Consider the following 25,592-nt stretch of genomic DNA (forward strand, 5'->3'; position numbering starts at 1 on the left):
GTACATAGGTGGCTCAGTCAATTATGCATCTGAATCTTGATTTCAGTTCAGGTAATAATCTCAGTGTTGGAATCTGCTTCAGCTTCTCTCTCCCTGTTCCTCTGCCCCTCCCATCACTGGTACTCTCTCACTTTTTTTCAAATAAATAAGTAAAATATTTATTTTTTTTCTTAAGCTACATGAAACTAAAAGAAAATATGATCATCTTCTCATCTGTTAACTCATGTTTAACTACCAAATTATGGATGTTATATAAATATACCCTTGAACCTAATTAATCAATCACTTTGGGGTAAAAGGAAATATTAAAAACATGACTTCACTAATTATATTACTAATTTGGGTGTAATAAATAAATATATATATATATATACTTTTTTTTTAACTTTGTGGTAAAATGACTTTGAATTTGATTACTGAATATTACCTTTTGTTTTTCTATTTTCCTTATTTAAAATATTTTCCTCTGCAACTGTGTAACTGCTGTCGTTAATTGTGAAATACTAGGCAGCTATATTTAAGTAATGGGTATTAAAGTAAGTTTTCAACTAAACCTCATATTTTAAAATTTTCTTTGTCAGGCTGAGTCTTTTAAAATCCACAAAATAAGCTAAATAACATGTTATAAAAATGAACATTATTTTGCTCAAAACTAGGCTATTCGTGGGATTACTTAACAAATTTTGTTGAATTTGAGGGACATCTAAGATAATTCAGGGTTGATAGAACAGTTATCTTCAAGCAGAAACAATATGTCTAGAGGAAGATGAAAACTTTACAAAGGCTACATGGAAATGGATAGGTTTAAGGAATCAAAATCCAGATCCTCACTTTCCTCCCATAGTCTTTGCTAAAAGAGGAAGCCTCTGCAAATGCAGATAATACCCAGGAATCGTTCTGGTTCTCAGGTTCTATTTTTCCCCTCACCTTCATAGAAATTAATGAAAGAAAAGAGAAAAAGGAGGGGAAGGAGGAAATGATAAATAATATGAGACTCTTATGCATTCCAAACCTTATGGAGGCACATATATACCTAGAATATTCTTTTGGATAATTCAGCTTCTCGATATAAGCAATCATTTTAATTCCATTCACGCAACAGGGTATTTTTCCCATTTTCATGCCTGACAATGTTGAAGGCTATACTTGCCATTAGAAACTGGCATGACCATTTGCAGATGCTTTCTGAATTTTGGGAAGTTCTAGAGTGAAGAAGGAGTGATACAATATCCCTTTAAAAAAAGAAAAGCTATTTATTTGAGGGGCACCTGGGTGGCTCAGTGGGTTAAAGCCTCTGCCTTCAGCTCGGGTCATGGTCCCAGGGTCCTGGGATTGAGCCCCGCATGGGGAGAAGCAGAGAGAAGCAGAGAGCCTGCTTCCTCCTCTGTCTCTCTGCCTACTTGTGATCTCTGGCTGTCCAATAAATTAAAAAAAAATAAAAAGAAAAAGAAAAGCTATTTATTTGAGAGAACAAGTGCAGGCACATGCAAGGAAGAGCAGAGGGAGGGGGCAGAGGGACAAGTAGACCCCCCGCTGAGTGTGGAGCCAGTCAAGGGGCTTCATCCCAGGACCCTGAAATCATGACCTGAGCTGAAGTCACACTCTTAACCAACTGAGCCACACAGACACCCCGTTATAAAACGTCTTGTGTAATGATCTCATTTTCTCATCACAACTGTAAAAAATTCATTGCTTTTGAGTAAGAATCTGTTGAAATTTAAATGAAGTAAATGGTCAAAATTAATGGATTTGGCATTTAATCTGTCTGGGCAACAACTCTTGGTAAAGATACAAAGCCTTACCCAGTTTAACACCCAATTCCAAAATTTTAACTTTTTATGTTTAATAATTGCTCATAAAAATGTTTAACCTCTTTTTTTTTTTTTTAAGCAAGCATGTACTGGTACTTTTACTGATTAAAACTGAGAATATACTTTTAACCATTATAACCTTATGGTTACAAGATTATTTTTAATATGTTTATACTATCTTTTCTTTGTATGGAGAGTATCATGCAGGATTCAACAAATACTTTTGTGAATGGAATATTACATTAGGTTGAAAACTTGTGGGGAAAGTGGAATGGAAATATAATGCTACAGAATGATTACTTCTGCAAATCTTTAAACTTATGAAAAATTTCTGTTGTCAATTTTCAAAAATTTAAAGTTTTACAAAAAGATTACAGAGTATTTAAATTTTGTTTTAAGGTAACACAAATAAAAAAATGAAAACACTGTGCCAATGCATCAATGCAACACATTCCCCCCCAAAAAAGTTTGGAGAGCACACAAGATGGCTGTATTATATTGCTATTTTCTTAGAATTTTATCTTAGTTTAAATATTAAGGCAGGATTCCTGGGTGGCTCAGTCAGGTTCTGCCTTTGGCTCAAGTCATGTTCCTGGGGTCCCGGGATGGAGCTACATAGGGCTTCCTGCTCGGTAGGAAGTCTGCTTCTCCCTCTTCCTCTGCCCCTACTCCCTGCCCATACACTCTCTCCCCAACCCCCAAAATTAAATAAATAAATAAATAAATAAATAAATAAAATCTTGTTAAAAATTCAAATAAATAAATAAACAAATAAATGTTAAGGCAGATTTTAAAGATGTATGTTTTATGTCCATAAAGGTGATCAGGGTATGAATTTGGGATTGGCAGCTCACTTTTGACAAACCTGAAAAATTTGCAATTTGTTTAAAAGTTGTCAAAAATGTAGAGCAGGAAAATTTGGTTGAACACCAATTAGAACTGTTAAAAGTCATCCCAATCTAAAGAGTATGAGTTATTTTCTAAGATTATCCGTTGCTTTATTTATGGGTATTCCAACAACAACACCCAGTCATTACTGGAGGAAAAAAGAAAAGAAAAGAAATAGAAAGCAGAAGGTCATAAACACCTGTTACTTTACCCAAGAGATAGAAATCCTTCAGAGTAGGATCCTCTAGATAAACAGCATAGTTGAATAGTGATATGCACAAGTTTTTCATTTATAATCTTAGCCCTTTTTAAAAAATAGCAATCTTAATTCCTCATTTTCTTAGCTATAAAATAAAGCTGTTAATAGTACTTACCTCACACAGTCGTAGAATTAACACTTATCTAATGTTTCTCTTCTAAATAATGCAAAGTATTAACAATCAGGTGAAATGAAAAGTAAAACATAATGTGGAACTCAAAATTTCTGAAAGGAAAGAAAAAATGATTAGATTGATTTAAGGCTAAATTCCTCCCAATTTAAGGCTAGATTCCCTAAAACTAAGGTGTGAAAAACTGTAGGAATATTTTTCAAGCAGTTTCAATTTAAGTAGGTTGTAACTATAACATCTGCTGTACTCAAGTCATAATAGATTGCAAATAAGTTGAAAAAATTCAAAGAAAGTCTATATTCTAGAAAGACAATATATTAAGCCATGAGTCTAAAACATATTTAAATACTTCTATCTTGGGATGCCTGGGTGGCTCCGTCAGTTAAGCGGCTGCCTTCAGCTCAAGTCATGATCCTGGGGTCCTGGGATTGAGTCCCGCATCAGGCTCCTTGCTCAGTGGGGAGTCTGCTTCTCTCTCTACCTGCTGTTCTCCCTGCTTGTGCTCTCTCTCTCTCGGACAAATAAAATCTTTAAAAAATAAGTAAATAAAAAATAAATAAATAAAAATTCTTCTATCTAATTTAAACTGAATGTTATGCATGCTCAGTGTTAGAGAAAAGTTTTCATCCAGATAGAAGGAATGGCTGCTGCTAATGAGTCAAATCTGTGGGCTATGCCAGATAGCTTTAAGTGCATAAACCCTTTTACCTAAGTTCTCTGCCCCAGGAGGATATGTCTGGGCTACTCTCAATAGACACCCTGCCATCTGAATTACAGCTGGATTTGGCCAATGGGGTCTCCTTCAAAAAAAGCAGAATGAGGGAGGAGGGTAAAGTCAAGGCATTTGATTCTCCTGCCCTCTTTTAGAATTACTTTTGGTTGAGTTACTGCTCTAAGGTCAGAATTCCTTTCAAGTCAATCCTATTAAAGTTTCTCCAAACTTTTTCAGTAACTTCTCTCTATACTTCATCTTTCATGGAAGAGACTAAGGGTACTAACAGATCCAATGTACTAGTGATTTCCTTAAACCCTGACAACACTTTAGAAATAGGCCCTACTTCAAATAGGCCCTCTCTTCATATTATGAAAATTTAAGTGTCATTACTTCTTCCTGGGATCCTGGCTGATGTAGTATCTTTATTCCATGTTCGTGTGTCTGCCGGTTCTTCTGGTCGATTACTTGTTAATGCCTCTTAGTAGAAGTTTTAAACTCTGAAAAATGTTAAAATATCTTTCCTGATCCTTGTGTAGTGAGATCATGGTCCTTATTAAGTAAACTTTTAATACCTTATGCTCCTTATTCTTGAAAATTAACAAATTACAACTAAATAACTAATTATGTAATTTGTTCTTTGTTATCTTCACTTTGTTCTAGAATTAACTTACACTATGAAATAAAATAATTGGTATGTTTACTACACCTTACACATTGTCTTTTCAGAGTACATACTAAGTAATTAGGACTTGAAAGAATGAGTGGATAGATGAATGAAGAGTAGACTAATAAATCTTGTTGTATTCAATTAAATTTAAATTAATGTTTCTTAGAGAAATACAGCTGATACTTGGGGAAAAAAGGGGATGACTTCTGATCAATAGTCAAAGTACTCATTCATTCTGCAAAACCAACACCCTGTGTTAGGTTATCTTTGGAAAAGGCAGATCATGTAAATTCCTCCTATACCTGAAATGCTTAAAAGGTCTTCTATACCTTTATGAAGAAATGCCTTCATGAGTGTATACAGGTTATCTCAGATCTGGTCTCTGCTTACCTGAGGGTGTTTTATCCTCTCCTCAGGTGATCTACCTTCCATTCTACTGAAAAATTGCTCTTCTTTATTACGTACATTATTCGTTTTCTTCTCAAAGCTTTTTAAAAAGTGCTATTTATGCTAACTAGAAAGTTACTCCTCCAAAAACTTTATATAGCTTACTTCACATTGAAGTTTGCGTTCTCTGGGAAGAAGGCTTTGAGACAGAATAAATAATAGGCTGGGTCAGCACTTGTGGAACAGAAAGGAAGACACAAAATCGGGCAGAGAGAGAGGTTGAGATTATCACAGTCTCAACAAATGCCTCATCTAACCGCCTGGAGAGTCCAGAAACAGGAAGGGTCATTGAAGAATCCCCTATGTTGGCCAGTCTTTGGATATAAGCCCCCTTTGAGGGGTATATGACCTTGGGTGAGGCCAATCGCTTCAGTTGAGTCTCATCCAAAGAGACACGAGTGCCGGCACTCCCAGGATCTGGGAAAATAAGTCCATCAGTCCCAAAGAACAATCTGGGACACGTATCGCAACATCCACTCTACCCTCCATCACATCATAGTGTCTGCTCAACCGCTTCCCTTCAGAAAAGGACACCATTACCACAGTGGGTTTTGTTTTATCTTGCCTTAAGTTTTATTACAGCACTTATCACCACTAGACTGTATAAAATGTGTTTTTGGTTTTTTTTACAATTTTTCCATTGTATGTTTCTCCCTTATAATGTAAAAGGTTGACATTTTGTCTATAATATTTATTGCATTAGTTGCATTGCCAAAATTGTGCTTACTGAAAATACAACCAACCGGTTCTTTGTTTCGTTTTAAGTACTAAAATAAAGTTTTTTTTTATTTGCATCATTCTTACAAACATATACACTGAAGTATGCCTTTTTAATACCTATTTAGTAAGTTCTTTGAGACAAAACAATCACTCTGATAATCTAACTAACAATTTTTTCATAAGGATGTTTTTTCCAAATATCATATCAATTAACTGTTAGGATTCCATTATAGAGTCAAAAATAATTACATAATATAACTAAGTATTTTTCTTTCACATGCTGAATTATGCTTCTAACATGTTCTGAACTTTGTAAAAAAGAAAACCATATGGATATTATAAAAATTATGTTTATTATTTATAAACATTAGAAATATAATCCAATTTATATCACCTTCAAAAAAAAAAAACAAGGAAAAGTTGAAGATAGAGCAGAAGATCAATTGGCTTTATACAGTTATTAAGAACATTCTTATTAGCAATTTCAGAGATATCAGAAATAATAACACTAGCTTGTTTATTAGAACAAGCAATAGCATAATTCAGAAGTTAATTTTTTCATGTTTTGGGGAGGTTTTAGTTTGCAAAAATGAATGGGTACAAATGAAAGTATGGTGGGGGGCAAAAATGGGGTAAGAAATGTAATGGCCAGATAATCAGAGAATTAAGGGTTAAATTCTAGGAAGTTAAATTGGTGTCTAAATTGGAAACACTCATTACTTGCTCTTGACTCTTCTTTCTTAATTCAACAAATAACTTTCACCGCAGATATGAAATTAATAAAAATAAATGTTTAGTTATTAAATTCAAAAATGCCGATTGTCTGGGTATTTGCTTTAATGCCTTTCTTTTCAAATTCCAAAATATGGTGTCAGAAAAGAATAAGCATTAAAATAAAGACAATTGTTCCACATAAAATACAAGCTGATATTTCTCTTCTAACAACCTATAGAATTTATATTTGCAAGAAAAGCCTAAGTGACTTGTACGATAGCATATTAATTATGATACACACAATGCTAAGAACCAGTTTTTCAGACACTCAATAATAACTTTATAAAGACCAAACAAATGGTTACTTGATTGAGGTTTTTATTTTAAACCAGTGATTGACTTGTTATACAGCAGCCTTAGCAAACGTTTTCTGTAGAGGGTGGGGCTGTAAATATTTGGGAGTTTGCAGGCTGTGCAACAACCAAGCAGGAAATCAACCACAGCTATTACAGAAACAAAAGAACTGGCTAGGCTCCAATAATCTTTATTTACAAAAACAGGCAGAGGCAAATCTTGACCTAATATCATTCTCCAATAAAAGGAAAGGAAGGTTTTCAGAGAAATGGCTGATCTTCAGACCGGGTAGGTGATCTGTAAAAGGAGCCTAGCACATTATGCTACACCCAACACACACACGTATGTCAACGAGGCTCAGGAGCCAACTAAGGTGCACCCCCAAGGCAAACTGATAGAATTCCAGCAAAAAAATAAAGTGGCATTGGATGATACCTCAAAATACAAAATACATATTCATGAGCTTATATTGCTATAAAAATGGTTGACTCAGTAAATAAATGATGGGGAAAAACAAATCTCCCATAAAGAATACTAAAAAATTATGGAGCTAATGCAACTTTAAGGAGGCAGAGAGTTTAACTCCCGAATATTTAGTATATATATATATACATATATATATATATATATACTGGAATATATAATGGAACAAGATCACTATATATATATATATATAAATATGAAGGAATGGAACAAGATCACTATATATATATATATATAGTGATCTTGTTCCATTCCTTCATATTTTTCTCAAGTAGGAACTAAAACAGGTTGTAGTTAAAGAGAATTATCAATCATTTATATATTCAAATGCCCTATTTTATTTTTTAGAATATATGTATTAACATGTTTACATCCTTCTTAAAAAATAAAACCATTGAAATATAATTAATGGACTGTAAACATTATGGTATTTTTATTTTTCTCAAATCAAAATTAATTGCTACTCTTATTAAATCCACATATATCCCTTCATGGTGGTTTTTAAATTTGCATATTTATTTTTGGTGCCAGTCAAGGATTTTGGTTTAAAAAATGATAAAATCACACTAATAATGACAGGCCATTTCCTTATATCATTTTACTTTCCGTGTTGATTTATTAATGGGATCATAAATTGTACTATAAAATTTTCTAAGCACAATATATTTGCATATCATTAAAAGATATGTTGGGAATCTATATTATCAACCTTATCTCACAGAGATTTACATTTTATTATAATCAGAATGCACTTATACGTGATTTACATTTTTTCAATTTTATGATTTGAAACATATATTTTGAATTTAATTATATACTGTAGGCTATATTAATGCTTTTTTGTGAGGCCATCACAATTTCAGGTATTTTGACATAATTTTGTGAGGCATATTTGGATTTATGTAATGACCTTTTGAATGTTACAGTCTTTGTTTAATTCCATAATCTGAGCTTATCTCTTCCAATTTAAGACTATTGAATAATAAGCATAATTGAAAGATTCATTTGTTAATGAAATATCCTAGCAGTGTCAAATCTAATTTTTGCATTGGTATTTTCATTAATATTTTAGTACCTTTTCTTATTATCTATTTGTTTAGCTTTAAATGTCAAATAAATTTCTTTCCAAAAGTGCTTTCACAGAAAGAAACAATTAAAATAAAGTTAATATTAAAATTATATATCTCTTTTTATGATCATTCAAAATATATCAAAATTTTTAAGTTCCTTCACTTACATAAGATTGGCATTACTTATCTATGTGAATGGGTTTATTTTATATACTTTACTACTCACTGTGTGAATACATATACATTCATCATGTGAATGTGTTTATTTTTTATTTTATTGTTAAATATAACTTCCATTGTATTTAGTAAGCTTTTAGATATATTGAAATTTAAGTTCAAATATTTGAGATTAATATCCTTTTGTCACATACGGTTATCAGTCTAGTGTACTGTGTAAAAAAAGATGTAGTAAACAATTTAGAAAAATCTAATATATCTTGAAGAAGTTACTGAATAATGGGTTTATTGAAATGAAAACTAGCAGTGGCACTCTTAAACTTCTTACATATCTATTTAGATGTAGAAGTTCTCCAATATTACCTATAAATGCTGTGAAAGAATTCGAGAAATCAGCATTGTAATCATACCAGGGTAATTAAAAATAATAAGAAATCAATTGGAAAGAGGTAAACAAAGAGAACAGATAACATTACGTATATTTAGAAGGCTAAGTAACATTAGATTTTGAGGGACACTTACCAGCAGGAGAAGACAAGGGTGAGAACTGTGGACATAGCTTTGAGTTCCTAAAACGCAAAATAATTTTCGTACACCATGTAAAATCATCTCGAATTATAAATGTTTTCTAAACAAGCCTCTAGACCAATTGAATATCAAAATTACAAATTAAGGTTAAAAACATGTTTGAGTATAGTTATGTTAAGTTCTACCAAAGAATTATAGGCAATTGTGTTAACAATGATAATGTCACTGTTGTAACGTAAACAAATAACAAAGAGGGAGACATGTATGTTAGAAATGCCTGCAGAGATGAGTGTGTGAGATGATATAATAGCTTGGACTTTTAAAAAAAATCACTGAACAAAAAAAGCAAAAAAAGGGAAAAAAAACAAGTAAGAAGGAATTTGCTTAATTTTATAATCCCCAAACCTAGTTCCTTAGATGGAGATTAGTATTTGTAATGCTTATTTTGTGTACTCTTGGGATCAACAAATGCCCAGACAATAAAGGCATCTTATACTTTAAGACCAGGAAAAAGTAATTGCATTCTGCCATTTTCTTCTCTGTCCAAACCATCAAAATGAATTTGTTTATTTCTTTCTCTTAAGTATTTGATATTAAGAGTGCTGAATGCCTTGAAATATAGAAATGAACTCAGAAAAATTTACATGGGCTGTCCGTAAACTCTTCAGACTGTTCAAAATCGACTTTTTAAATATTTTTTTATTGCTAAGCAGCATTAATACCTTAATTAACATGTTAATGTTCATATGGCCATTTCTGTCTTTATTTGCAATTTGGAAATGATTAGATCCTAAACAGTTTGCTAGGTTTAATGATTTCTTACTTGGTCCATTATTTTCAGCCATGAGCCAAACTCACTCCTGACCCTTGTTACTTAAAAAATGGTCCATAATCATAACTCAATCACCACCACTTAAGAGTGAGCTAAAAATGCAGGATAAACCTTGGTACCATGACATAATTTTTAAGTGATGAAATTATATACTTTAAAAAAAGAAGAATGAGGAGAAGGAGGAGGAATAAAACAAAGGGGGATAAAAACATTGAAAAGAGAAGAGGAAAGGAGAGAAAAAATACAGGAAACTTTGAAGAAGGAGTCACAGTATTAATATTGCAGAATTATTTTTGTATGAGGCTTCTGGGTCTCAGCTGACATTTAGGCATACTTAGGTTCATAGAACTACCAAACCCAGATGTGTATATCTATAGATATACATTTATCCATTTCTATATACCTGACTTGATTTCAATGAGCAAAGAGATGTATGTAAAGGACAGTGGGAGGAAAGGGATGTAGCATTTATCAACAGCTCCATAAAGGTTATCTGTGGGAATACTGGTTCACTGAAATAATACAGCTGGCATCAGAGTCAACAAAAGTTGGGTATAAAATATAAGGTGATTTCATTTTTACCTACATGCTACTGAAGCTTAAAGAAAATTAGTTTTCTTATATCCTCAAGATATAACATGTTGAAGCATTTTACTATGTTTATTAGAAGAAATGAATATAGTTAACTTGCCCTTAAATCTTGAGCTTTTCATATTTTTAAAATATTTTGCATCTAAAGATATTTCCAAGTAAGAGAGCATTCTTACACATACCCACATAAGATGTAGTTTTGAGAGTTATTTAAGTAAAATACCAAAAAGTTATTTCAGACATTTCATTAAAATTTCAATATAAAGGATGTCATCAACAGTCTTAAAATGTTAATATTATTTACAGCATCTTACACTGTTTTTTGGTACAAAAAGTGGTTTTCCTTGATATTAAATTGTATTTTTCATCCAAGTGCAGAAATTAATGATGTTATTATAAATGGTTTACATGCATTTAAATTCCATTTACTTTGTTTCTCTTGTCCTAAATTGAATTGACCTTTTATTACTTCCAAGAACCTTAATTTTGTCTTTTTTCTATTACTGGCTATTTTTTTCTATAACTGGATAAACCATGTTATTTACTCCATAATAAATCTATTTTCAAGACGTTTTAAGTACTGTGAGCATTATTTGGGTGAGGAAGCATATATTTTTCTCTCAACAAAGAAAGCACAGGGATAATTTTAAAAGGTAATTTAAAAATTGATATGTACTTATTTTTGATTTGTGAACACAAATAGAACCGATATACAATTAATATTAAAATAATATAGAGAGATTTCCAATGTTTCATATACTAAAAGAAGTGTATAGAAAGTTTAATTTCAAGTACTTTAAAAACTGTTGAATTTCTAAATTTTCTTTTTTAAAGAGCATATTATTTTGTTCAAGTAATTGTGACTTTTATTTCTCTGCCACAATTGTAAAACTCCACATAAATATATATATATATTTTTTCATAAATTAAATACAACATTTTCACACAAAAGTTTCATACAAAAACATTTATGAACTCTAATTCAAGAATTAAACATGTAGTGTTCTATTTTAATGACACGATCAAAACAGAAATCTTAAATAATAAGACCTAATAAGAAATAAATGTTTTTGGAATTGGAGTCAGAGTAAGGAGGTTTAAACTCAGTCTTGGACAAGCCACTCACCAGATGCGTGGCCTTAAACAAGTTCCTTATTCTATCAGCACACTAGTTTACTTACCCGTCAGAGGGGTTAATAATATTTAGCTCAGAATGTGGTTGTAGTATTAAATTATAAGATCACAAAATAAAGCACTTAGAAAAATGACTAAACCTTTGCATTGATTTTTTAAAAAATACTATTTCTTAACGATTTACTACAGTTAATATTATTTGACTAATAGGGAGTCCAAAAGTACAGAGGACCCAAACTCAAATCCAGTATCGATTGTCCCTATAGCCATCAGTTATTCTTTCATTTAAATATATATATATATATATATATATATATATATATATATATATATATATTCGACAGAGAGAGAAAAGGAGAAAGCATGAGCAGGGGAAGCTGCAGGCAGATGGAGAAGGAGAAGCAGGGTTCCAGGCCGAGCGGGGAGCCTGACGCGTGGCTCCAGCCCAGGACCCTGGGTTAACCCCCCCGGGGGCGGGGCAGAAGGGAGAGGCTTAATCGGGTGAGTCACCAGGGTGCCCCAGTTATACTTTTATTTAATCAGTCAGCACTGTTTATTGAGGAAGCATGTCTGTGATGCACTCTGGGTCAGTTGTTGAAATGTAAGAACAGAAAGACTTATGCATCCTTGGTACACCTACAGCCTGACTAGTTCACGCCTCATGACTGCAGTCGTTTAGGTAGAACAAGCAGTTTCATAAGCCTAAGGCAGGGTTCATTAGCTCAAAGGCTCAGGTTTCCAACCAGTAACCATAACAAGTAAAGCTGCGCATGTGCAGGCTTAGGAAAACCTGGACAAAGCCTGGCGCAGGCCGATTCCAAACAGGGTGGACGAAGTTGACGGACGAAGGGCGGGAGGGAAGGCATGATGGATGATAATCATACCAGACGCCAGGCTCTATCTGCTTGTATGTTCTTGGCCCAGTTAGTTCTCTTTGATCTTCAGGTGATAAAGATTATCCCAACCTGATATAATTGCTGTAAAGATGAAAACAAACAAATGAAAGAAACTATATCTATAACGGTTTTGGCATGAGGCCGTGAAAAATAGAAGTACTCTGTAAGTGGTAGTTATGATGAGGAAGGGGACATAGTTTCATATTTCATATTATTCAGGACAATTTATTAGCGTAACAGTTTCGTTATAAAATGTCATTTTTAACATTGATCATGAACACCAAACGTGAAAAAAAAAAAAAAAATGTCTACTATGACCAGTTCACCAGTTCACCTGCTCGTTAGGTAACGGTAATCACCTTTCAGTTCAAACACTGTCTTCATATGGTATTCACCTGAAATGAAAACAAAAATGCACCGATCAGTAGATCATTGTGGAACAGAATCAAGTTGCTTAGGAAACCCAATGAAAAGAACCCCACCTCCTTGGAAAGAATAACAAAATCACATGCTGACTTTCTTCAAATGACCTACATATTTATTCAAATACTTCCATCCAGCTCTGTAGGTTGGATTGAGGACAGGAAACAGGCAGGATATGTGTGTCTGTCACTGATAGTGGCCCTAGGTCATTCGAGTACTCCTCTCCATTTTGACAATTCAGTGGCATTTTCTTACAGGTTTAGCCTGGATCCAATGACCCTAATTCACCCAGTCATTCTGTAAAAAACCAAATATGGCTTAATAAATATTTTCCATTGTCCAAAATTAATGATTTATATACTGTTTACTACTTTGTCTCGTCTAAATAAGTAAATATTATTTCTTCATGTTGGTAATGTTTCTGTACCTGAATAGTCTTTATTTTTTTTCTGTGCCTGAATAGTTTTTAAACAGATTTTGCATCATAACATAAATTTAATCTAGTCCAGAATGTAGTATATCATATGAAAAACATACTTTAGTTTATATATCATATAAAAAGCAAACTTAGTATAGAAAAATCATACTGAAACATCTTTCCTCATTAAAAAATATTTCAGTTTGAATAACAGTAATACTAAACTGAAATAGATTGATACTTAAATCTGTTTAGAGCCAGTGTTTTTCCTGTGTTTATTCTAATTGGATCCATGAAAGAAGATTATCAGTTTGAGACATTAAAATAAATTTTCTTTTTCTGTGCTGAGATGGTTAGTACTAAAATAATATAGTACAGCACTTGGGTACTGGAATAGGAAGGTTAGTGAACTGTAGGGGGAAAAATACCAAAGTAAAAGCACTCCCTTCACCACAACAACATTGAGAGAAATGATTTGAGATGGTAAAATGAGTGTTTTTGACAGTAACACCAAAAGGTTGAAAATGGAGAGATTTTTTTCATTGTAATATGGGCTTAGTATCTCTGTGCATGTGTGTGTTTAATATTACAATTTTTATTAGTTTATTGCACTGTGCCTTAAAGTTTTCAAAGCCTACATATAAATATATATGTATATTATATATATGTACATACATATATCATATATTCATGAGAACAAGAATATTCGCTCCATTTTACAAGAGACGTAGACTACCGCTCAAAAAGCTATTGGTTGATTGTTGTACATATATTTAATTGTGCTTCTTCCTTTTTCCTCCCGGTCTGTTACTACTTTTATTGGACAAAATTTTAGCTATATTTATTTCTGGAGCAATGAGTTTATGTAGCATATAGACGTATATGTACATATATAAATAAATATAATACATATAACACCTATATATTATGTATTTACATATACACTTGTGTGTGTATGTATTACCTAGCTAAAGAGAGAGATGGACACAGAGAGAGAATTATAGAGATGAGGCAGAGTGATGAGGCAGAGTGCAATTGTTAATATTCACATTGAAGAAGACTTTTTTTTCTTAGAAGTCAATATTGCACAGACTTGGTTCTTAATAAACAAATATCTGTGTATCTACACAAATAAATAAATAATTTAAAATGAATAACTGTATATCCATAACAGTTATGATAAGAATAGACTACTTTCTATGTTAATTTACTTTATATTTTGCTTTAACACGAGTACATATATAACTTTATATTAGGGAGGCATCATTGTGGTCAGGGTTAAAAAATAAAAGTTTTAGAGAGGCGGAAAGTTTGGACTTACATGAAGGCATAATTTGAAAGAAAGTAATGGTATTATTTTTAAGGGGTGACGATTGAATGGAGCCAAATAGGTGGAAAAGTTCAAGGTTTTTTCTAAAGAAAGTTAACAAGTCATTGTTTTCTTCAGCATGGAAGCACTGAGAGATTTAAGACAAAGCTCAAGCATAGTTTTGAAAGGTCATTAATCCAAGTTAAAGAGTTATTTCACCACAATGAAGAATCATTACGGGGAAGGAAAGGGCGACTCCAAAGCTGTGTTTAAGCTGGCTGCCCTGTGAAGGATATGTTACAATGTGGAAACTCTTAGCTGCAACTCTAGTAAGCTAGCTATTATAGAAGTACTGGTGAAACACAGAAGACTGCATGGGGAGCTTAGAAATATTTTTGCGTATATCTTTATGCATGTGTATGTGTATGTGTGTGTTCATTAATGATCTAGTAATTTTCCAAAATCACATTATTTCCTAGAATTAAGCCAAACAGTCACCAGTCTGTCTGTTAAGATGGGTGCCTTTTTTGTTTTTGTTTGTTTGTTTTTACTGTTACTCTTCCTTTTTCTATTCATCGCCCCTGCCCCAACCAATCTCATGAGTTTGTGGATTGTGCAGAAGAAAGGAGTATAGGTTATGGACATAGACGATCTATAAAACAACTTAACAACATGGAGTGACTTAAGCACAAGGGCACCATTTTCCCCTTAATTTTAGTGATTAAATTTTAATTTCTTTTTTTGTAGTTTCAAGTTTTTATTTGACTTCCAATTAGTTAACACACAGTGTAATAATAGTTTCAGAAGTAGAATTCAGGGGCTTCTGGGTGGCTCACTTGGTTAAGCAACTGTCTTCAGCTCAGGTCATGATCCTGGAGTCCCAGGATCCATTCACGAATCAGGCTCCCTGATCGGCAGGGAGTCTGCTTCTCCCTTTGACCCTCCCCCCTCTGCTCTCTTTCTCTCTCTTCCTCTCTCTCTCATTTTCTCTCTCTCAAATAAATAATAAAAATAAAATCTTAAAAAAATAAAAGTAGAATTCAGTGATTCATCACTTCCATACAAGACCCAGTGCTCATCAAAAGTGCCCTCCATATTGTCCCTCACCCATTTAGCCCATCCCCCACCCAACTTCTCTGGCAACACTCAGTTCTCTATAGTTAACAGTCTCTTTTATGGTTTGCCTCTCTCTCTCTCTCTCTCTCTCTCTCTCTTTTTTTTTTTTTTTTGTCCCTTATGTTCATCTGTTTTGTGTCTTAAATTCCACATTTGAGTGAAATCATATGGTATCTGACTTTCTCTGACTGACTTATTTTGCCTAGAATATAACACTCTAGCTTCCACCTATGTGATTACAAATGGCAAGAATTCACTCTTCTTTATGACTGAGTAATAGCCCACTGACCATATATACCACTTCTTTATCCATTTATCAGTTGATGAATATTTGGTCTCTTTCCATAATTTGTCTATCATTGATTATGCTATTCTAAGCATTGGGGTGCATATGTCCCTTCAAATCACTGTTTTTAATATCCTTTCCATAAATACCTAATAGGGCAATTGCTAGGTTGTAGGGTAGTTCTATTTTGAACTTTTGAAGAACCTCCAAACTGTTCTCCATAGTGGTTGCTCTAGTTTTCATTCCCACCAACAGTGTAAGAGGGTTCTACTTTCTCCACATTCTCTCCAACATCCGTTGCTCCTTGTGTTGTTAATTTTAAGTATTGTAACTGGTGTGAGGGGTATCTCAAGATGGTTTTAATTTTTATTTCCCTAATGATGATGATATATTTTCCATCTGGATGTCTTCTTTGGAAAGAGGTCATCCATGTCTTCTGCACATTTTTTAACTGGATTATTAGGTTTTTGCATGTTGAGTTTTAAAAGCTCTATATGTATCATATATAAAATATGTTATATATATAATATATTTGTGTATTACACATATTTATATCTATAATATATATTATTTATATATTATATATTATTTTATTATTTATTCTATTATATATAAATAACATATATGTATTATATTTGTATATAAATATATATTATACATATAAATAAAATATGTAAAATATATGTACTGTATATTATGTATTTTAGATACTAACCCATTAACAGATACCACATTTGTAAGTATATTTCCCCATGTTGATTGTTTCCTTCACTATGCAGTAGCTTTTTACCTTGCTGAAGTCCCAATAGTTCATTTTTGCTTTTGTTCCCCTAGTCTCAGGGGACCTATCTAGTAAGAAGCTGCTATGGCCAATATCAAAGAGGCTACTACTACCTGTGTGTTCTCTAGAATTTTGATAGTTTCCTATCTCACATTTAGGTCTTTCATCCATTTTGAATTCAGTTTTGTGTATGGTATAAGAAAGTAGTTCAGTTTCATCCTTTTGTGTGTTGCTATCCAGTTTTCCAACACCATTTATTGAAGAGACTTTTTTCCCCCCTCAGCGATATTCTTTTCTGCTTTGTTGAGCGTTAGTTGACATAGAGTTGAGGGTCCATTTCTGGGTTTTCTCTTCTGGTCTATCGATATATGTGTCTGTTTTCATGCCAATATCATACTGTCTTGATCACTACAGGTTTGTAATATAACTTCAAGTGTGGAATTGTGATGCCTCCAGCTTTGCTTTTCATTTTAAATGCTGTTGTGGCAATTTGGTGTCTTTTGTGTTTCCATACAAATTTTAGGATTGTTTGTTCTAGTTCTGTGAAAAATGCTGGTGGTATTTTGAAAGGGATTGCATTACATTTGTGGATTGCTTTGGATACTATACACATTTTACCGATATGTGTTCTTCCAATCTATGAGGATGGAAAGTTTTTCCATTTCTCTGTGTCATCTTCAGTTTATTTCATAAGCGTTCTATAGTTTTCAAGTACAGATCTTTTACATCTTGTGTTAGGTTTATTCCTAGGTATTTTATGGATTTTGGTGCAATTGTAAATGGGACTGATTCCTTGATTTCTCTCTCTCCTACTTCATTATCGGTGTATAGTAAAGCAACAGATTTTTGTACATTGATTTTGTATCCTGTGACTTTACTAAACTCATGTAGCAGTTCTGGCAATTTTTTGATGAAATTTTTTAAGTTTTCTGCCTCTGCATATAGTGAAAGTTTGACTTCTTCCTTAACAATTTGGATCATATTTTATTTCCTTTTGTTGTCTGACTGCTGAGGCTAAGACTTACAGTACTATGCTGAACAACAGTAATGGGAGTGGACATCCCTGTCTTCTTCCTGACCTTAGAGGAAAAGCTCTCAGTTTTTCTCCATTGAGCATGATATTATGTGTGGGTCTTTTGTATATGGTCTTTATGATGTTGACATATGTTCCCTCTATCTCTACTTGGGAATGGATGTCGTACTCGGGTCGTCCTGGGATCAAGCCCCGCATCGAGCTCTCCGCTCAGCGGAGAGCCTGCTTCTCCCTCTGTCTCTGTCTGCCTCTCTCCCTACTTGTGATCTGTCTGTCAAATAAATAAATAAAATCTTAAAAAAAAAAAAAAACTGTCGTAAGAATGGATGCCATGTTTTGTCAAATGCTTTTTCTGCCTCTATTGAGAGGATCATATAGTTCTTACCCTTTGTTTTATTAATGTGATGAATCATGTTGACTGATTTGTGCAAATTGAACAACCCTTGCAACCAAGGAATAAATCCCACTTGACCATGGTGAGTGATCCTTTTAATGTACTATTGGATTAAATTTGCTAGTATTTTGTTGAGAATTTTTGCATCCATGTTCATCAGGGATATTAGCTTGTAATTCTTTTTAGGGGTCTTGGTCTGGTTTTGAAATCAAGGTAGTGCTGACCTCATAGAATAAGTGTGGAAGTTTTTCTTCCATTTCTACATTTTGAAACAGTTTGAGAAAAATAGGTATTAACTCTTCTTTAAATGTTTGTTACAATTCCTCTGTGAAGCCATCTGGCTCTCGAATTTGGTTGGTTGGGAGAGTTTTGATTACTAATTCAATTTTTTTTTCTGCTTATAGGTTTATTCAAATTTTTGTATTGCTTCCTGTTTCAGTTTTTGGTACTTCATATATAGGAATTTTTCCATTTCCTTCAGATTGCCCAGTTTGTTAGCATATAATTTTCCATAATATTCTCTCATAATTGTTCATATTTCTGTGGTATTGGTTGTGATCTTTCCTCTCTCATTTGTGATTTTATTTATTTGGGTTCTTCTTTCTTTTTGATGAGTATGGTTAAGGGGCTATGAATCTTATTAGTTTTATTTTTTTCCAAATAACCAGTTCCTGATTTCATTGATCTGTTCTACTGGTTTTTGTTGTTGTTGTTTCTATATCATTTATTTCTGCTCTATTCTGTATTATTTCCCTTCTTTTGCTGACTTTAGCTTCATTTGTTGTTCTTTTTCTAGTTCCTCCATATGTTAGTTTGCGTATTTGAAGCTTTTCTTGCTTCTTGAAGTAGGCTTGTATTGCTATAAACTTTCCTCTTATAATGGCTGTTGCTGTGTTTCAGAGATTTTGGACCATTTGTTTCTATGTACGTTTTATTTTTTTGTTAATTTCCTGGTAGACACATTCATTTTTTAGTAAAATGTTCTTTTTTTTTTTTTTAAGATTTTATTTATTTATTTGGCAGACAGAGATCACAAGTAGGGAGAGAAGCAGGCAGAGAGAGGAGGAAGCAGTCTCCCTGCCGAGCAGAGAGCCTGATGCGGGGCTCGATCCCAGAACCTCAGGATCATGACCTGAGCCAAAGGCAGAGGCTTTAACCCCCTGAGCCACCCAGGCACCCCAGTAAAATGTTCTTTAACTTTCATGTATTTATGGTCTTTCCAAATTTTTTTCTTGTGGTTGACTTCAAGTTTCATAGCTTTATGGTCTGAAAATATGTATGGTGTGATCTCAATCTTTTTGTTCTTATTGAAGGTTGATCTGTAACCCAGTATGTGATCTATTCTGGAGAATGCTCTATATGTATTAAAAAAGAATGTAGATTCTGCTGCTTTAGGATGAAAAGTTCTGAATATATCTGTTAAGTCCATCTGGTCCATTGTATCATTCAAAGCCATTGTTTCTTTGTTGATTTTCTGCTTAGGTGATCTAGCAGGGATCTAAGTGGGGTGTTAAAGTCAGTCCCACTATTTTTGTATTATTACTGATGAATTTCTTTATTTTTGTTATTAGTTATTTTTTATATTTGGGTGTTTCCATGTTGGGGACATAAATATTTATAATTGTTAGATGCTCTTGTTAGATAAACCACTTTATTATAATTTAGTGTCCTTCTCTATGTCTTCTTACAGTCTTTGGTTTAAAATCTAGTTTGTATGCTGTAAGTATGACTACTTTAGCTTTCTTTGGATGTCCATTTGCATGATAAATTGTTCTCCATCCCCTCACTTTCAATCTGTAGCTGTCTTTAGGTCTAAAAGTGAGTCTCTTGTAGACAGCATATAGATGGGTCTTTTTTAAAATCCATCTGATAACCTATATCTTTTGGTTAGAGGATTTAGTCCATTTACATTCAGAGTAATTATTGATAGTTATGAATTTAGTGCTATTTTATTTCTTCTTTTGTTACTGCTTTTGGAGATTTTTCTGTTCCTTTCTAGTCTTTGTCACTTTTGGTCTATCTTTCCCACTCAAAGAGTCCCCTTTACTATTTCTTGCAGGGCTGGTTTAGTGGCCATGACTCCTTTAGTTTTGCTTGTCTGGGAAACTCTTTATCTCTCCTTCTATTCTGAATGACAGCTTTGCTGGATGGAATACTCTTGGCTGCAGATTTTTCCATTCATCACATTGAATATATCATGATGCTTCTTTTCCTAGCCTGCCAGGTTTCTGTGAAGAGATCTGGAGCTAACCTTGTCTACTCTTATAAATTAAAGACTTCTTTTGTCTTGCTGCTTTTAGGATTTTTTTTTTCATTATCTCTATGTTTTGCAAATTTATCTATGATGTCTTGGTGTTGGCCTATTTGTGTTGATTTTGATGGGAGTTCTCTGTGCTACCTGGACCTGGAAGTCTGTTTCCTTTTCCAGATTTGGGAAGTTTACAGATACAATTTCCTCAAATAAATCTTCTGCCCTCTTTACTCTCCTTTTCTCCTGGGACTCCTATGATATGAATGTATTTACACTTCTTGGAGTCACTGGTTTCCTTAAGTCTACTTTCATGATCCAAGATTTTCTTTGTGCTTCTTGATCAGCTTCATTACTTTCCATAATTCTATCTTTTATATCACTTATTTGTTTCTCTGCTTCTTCCATCCTTGTGGTCACTGTATCCAGTTTGAATTCAGGTTTTGCATTATTAATTTTGGCCTGATTGGCTTTAAGCTCCTTTATCTCTGCAGTAAGGGTCTCCCTGACATCTTCTATGCTTTCTCTATCCCAGTAGTGTCCTTGCAAGTATTGCTTTAAATTCTGGATCATGCATATTGCTTTTATCTGTTTTTTTTTTTTGTTTGTTTGTTTGTTTGTTTTGTTTTGTTTTTTTAGATCCCTGGCCATGATATTTTCTTTTTCTTTTGTTTGAGATGAATTTCTCCATCTTGGCATTTTGTCTTCTGTATGTTAGGGAAACCTGTTATGCTTTCTGATCCTGAGAGTAATGGCTTTATGAAGAAGAGGTCATAAGGTGTCCAGGGCCTGATGCTTTAGGAACTGTCCTTGGTGTGTGGTGCATGCACTCTGCTGCTCTGTTATGGTTGCTCTATCCTTCAGATCAGTCGTCTGCAGAATTTCTCTTTGCCTGCAGTGGGGAATGTTTGGATCTTGGCCAGACTGTGTTGAGTTTTAACTAGGTGTGCTCTGGTCTGCTTGTTAAAAGATACCTGATTCTATTTCCACTAGAGCTGGAGCTTTACAGAACTTTACGGTCAATTGATAAGGTGTGGCATAGGTTTGTGCTGGTCTTGTGGGGGAGGGCCTCACTGTGTTGCCTCTCATGCACACTTGCCAGAGAAAGCAGGACCAGCAGAGTGCAGGGATGCAGAACTTGGTGTAAGCAGGTGAGGCTGCCTGTGTCAGCACTGTGCTGTTTACTGAAGCTAGTTTATCCTGAGAGGTGAGAGAAGGAAATGGTGCCAGCCAGCATCTTTGTCTCCTGAGACATGTTTGCTGCTGTCAAGGAAGTCCTCCCAGAAGGGCAAATAAATCCCCACCCCCAACCCCCACCCCCTGCATCCTAGGCATTTTTCAGATAGCTGCTACACACTGTGTCTGAGTTGCTTGCCAGCCTACAGCAACACCATGTACTTTGGGCTCTATCCCAGCCAAGATGACTGAATTTTAAAACTACAAACTTTAGGGACTTGGTGCGGCAGGTATCTTTGCTGGTCTTCTAGAGAGGATGGTCTCACCAGGATTTTCTGGGATTAACCAGGTTTTCTGGAAGGACTGTTGCACCAGAGCACAGGAATTTAGGGTTTGGAGCAAAGTACACAAAGGAGCCAGAGTCCAAATTGGCTGCTCTCAGTAGGTATATCTGTACCTATGCTGAGGAGAGGGAACACCTACCAGCTCCTTTGTCCCCAGAGAGACAATGCTAGGCCTCTCAGATGTGCTCCAAGAAGGGGGAATTGTCTTTCTAAATGCACTGCAGGTTATCCTCAGATTGTGCTGTGTGCCCCCAGGTTATCTGATGGCCTCCTCTACAGGATCACTCCAGTGCCCTCAGGACTCCACACCAGCCACACCAGGACCTCTAAAACTCCAGACTTCAAGCCCCATTGGTTGCAAAAACAAAAAAATCAGTCCCACTTGTCAGTGGCTTTGGGGAAGTGTTTTCCTTTTATCATCCCCTGCGCATTCCTCTCTCTCTCTCTCTCTCTCTCACCTCTTTCTGTGACCGAGGCTCCCTCCCCTCTACAGGACCCATGATCTGTTTCTTCCTCAGACTACATTTCTGTACCTCCTACCTTCCATGATGTGGCCTACTTTCTCCCTCTAGTAGTACAGTTTTCTCTGTGAGTCCTCAGATCAATTTCTTGAGTATTCAGAATGATTTGATATTTATTCAAGGGAGGAGGCAAGCCTAGGGTCCTCCTACTACTCTGCCATCTTAGCTCCTCTTGCCTTCATCCTTCTCTTTTAAGGAGGCTAAAGAGCAGGCAGTGGTTAAGAGTGGTTAAAGATGAATTTCATTTTTTTTAATGACCTGATATCATGCGTAGATTGTGGGAGACAGCTATAAAGGTACAAGTAAATAACACATCTTTGCATTTAAACATCTGGTGATAATGGACATGAATTTTGTAGACACAGATGTCTGGATGTGAATTCAGACATTCTTATCAGAGTGACCTGGAACAAGTTATTCAATCTTGCTAAGAATTCTTTCTTCATCACCACCCCTCATGATAATAAGATTGATAGAGTGATTATATATATATATATATATATATATATATATACACACACACACACTTTGTAGAAAGCCTGGGGCATAGTAAATATGCATTTAAGAAGAGGCAATGATTGTTGGTAAGCTTGGCAAGTCCAAATCTATAGCCAGAAGTGGCTAATGATTTTCAGATATTTCTGCAAGTTCCTCAAAGGGATTCATAACCTGTAGCACCTTGTTGGAAAATTTCCACCAAGTAAGAAAATCGCATGTATGGCAGAATGCATACTGGCAAAAGCATAATATAAAGCAAGAACTAGAAGTAGAATTCAATCCTATGGAATCTAAAAGATGATAGATATGTTGGATAACAAATAATAGTGATTCTTATATGCTATGTGAGGAGCTTGTATTTTATGAAGTGTACACTGAGAAAAAATTGAGTCAGGCAATTCAAAGAAATTATGACAAGATATTAAGATGTAACTAAGCCTAGTGATGGGTAGGTTTTAATTTTATAATTTCCTACACTTTTCCTCTGTAGTTGAAATATATCATAATTATAAAGATTAGAAAGGCACACTGAACTGAGAACCATGAGCACTTATATTATAGTCTCTATTTTGCTACTAAAAATATCAGAATATTTTTGTATATACAAGGTCAGTGTTAGAAAACAATGTATATACAATGTATATACAAGGTCAGTGTTAGAAAACATTTTATTAACTTAATATGCTTTTTTTTTCATCAAGAATAAATTTGAGTGGTTTTCTTATTCATAATTCTGCATATATTTTAGGGAAGAAATGAAAACATTTTTCTTCATCTTCTGTTTTTCTTCATTTCTGTGCCTCATCTATTATCACTCTCTACTTTGACATATAATGTATTTTTACCTCTGTCTTTCTTTCTTTAGTTTATTTTTTTTTGTAATTATACCTTGTTTAATAAGTTGGTGACAAAATCTGTAGATGCTGTCAAATAACTTATTTTTATCTCTATTATAATAATAAATGATGAGGGAAATACAAGAAAAATGGGTACACAATTTATTTTCTTATGTGCTTTATCACAGTAGAGGTCATGTAATGAGGCATAAACTTACCAAGACCTCAAAGTAGAAATGTAACATCTATTTGGTAAGTGATAGCTCCTCAACGAATATTGGTGGGAGTTTTGATAAAATGAATGAATTCACCAAGAAGTTATAATTCCTGTAGCTCAATAGTTCAAGATTTTCATGGAATAGTGTAAATGGGATTTGAATTCTCTTGAAGTTTTCCCATAAGGATAATACAAGTGTAACATATATCTCAAGTTATTGTGTCATCACCTTTCATCATCACTAAATGTGTGGTTAGACATCCCTTAATACCAGCAATACAATACAGTTTACTGAAATGTATCAATAAACTAAACTATTCTGAGTCTATCTAAAATGTTGGTTTGCCTCCAGAAAAACAGGATGACCTAAAGTGTCATCGTTAATGAGTTAGACTTTATCAGAGACTCTTTAATTTATCCACTCTAAGAATTTTTACCAAGTCTAAAAAGCAGTCAATTTACCTCTTAATGCTCATATATGTTCAAGTTTTGCAGAAAGGAATAAGAAAGACTTCTTATCCCTTACATCCTGCCTCCTGTCTAATCAAAGCATTTTCTAATTCAGATTGCATTAAGTAGTGCACATCAGATGAGTTCATGTAGTCATTGAATGAGGAAAGCATCCCACTGAGGGCTGAGCTGAGGAATCACTTAAAGCATTTAACTATCAAGCTGTTTTCAACCTATTTATTTTCCATGACATCAATTATCATTTTCACATGACTGGTTTCTCAATACTTTCTTTTCCTGGTGAGTTAGCATAAAAGATTAAAAAAAAATAATCTTCTTTATCAATTGCATAAATCTCAATGCCTAACTTCCATCACATTTCCAAATAGCCATCCTATATAAATTTACTCACATATAATATTACAAAATACAATACTCCAATTGAAGTAGACTTTTAAAGATTCACTTCCTTTATGACTAAAATGTTGGCGATGCAAGCAGGCTTTGTTCAAGCACCCAGAGGGGTTCCATAGTTCTAGCCAAGAGGGTCCTTCACTTTGCACAGGATGGAAATCAAACATGAGCCAGCAGGAAGTGAGAGCAGAGTTTATTGAATATTTAGAGATCTGACACAGACAACATCTGGGAGACACAGAAGGGAAAAGAAGAATGAGTGTCATCTTTGTGAGGGATCTGGGATTTTTACTGAGGATGGTATTATGGTGTAAATGTCTCCTTGGCCATCTACAGCCTGATGAAACAAGGGTGAATGCATAGAAGTCCTCCCTAAGTCACTTACATCCCAGAGCCAAGGGTCTTGGCATCTGAGTGCCTGGAGTCAGTAGCCTTGGAAAACACATGCGAAGACCTTGCTTGGTCACCCCTTAGATGTTATCAATTGTGCTGGAATACTCCAAAGAAATCATTAACTTCTTGCCCTTGACAAGGAGGACATATATTAAGACATGTATAAGGTGGGGGTTCAGGTCCTAGCAAGAATAGAAGCAGGAAAAGGAGCCAAGGGAGGAAAAAAAAAAGCTTTCTTTTATGGGGTTCCTTCAGTTTCCCTGTCTCACTGTTTAGGTAGATACAAACAAAGTCAGAGCGTATTAGAGTATAATCATTC

This window comes from Martes martes, assembly GCF_963455335.1.
Source record: "Martes martes genome assembly, chromosome: 2".
Taxonomy (NCBI): Eukaryota; Metazoa; Chordata; class Mammalia; order Carnivora; family Mustelidae; genus Martes; species Martes martes.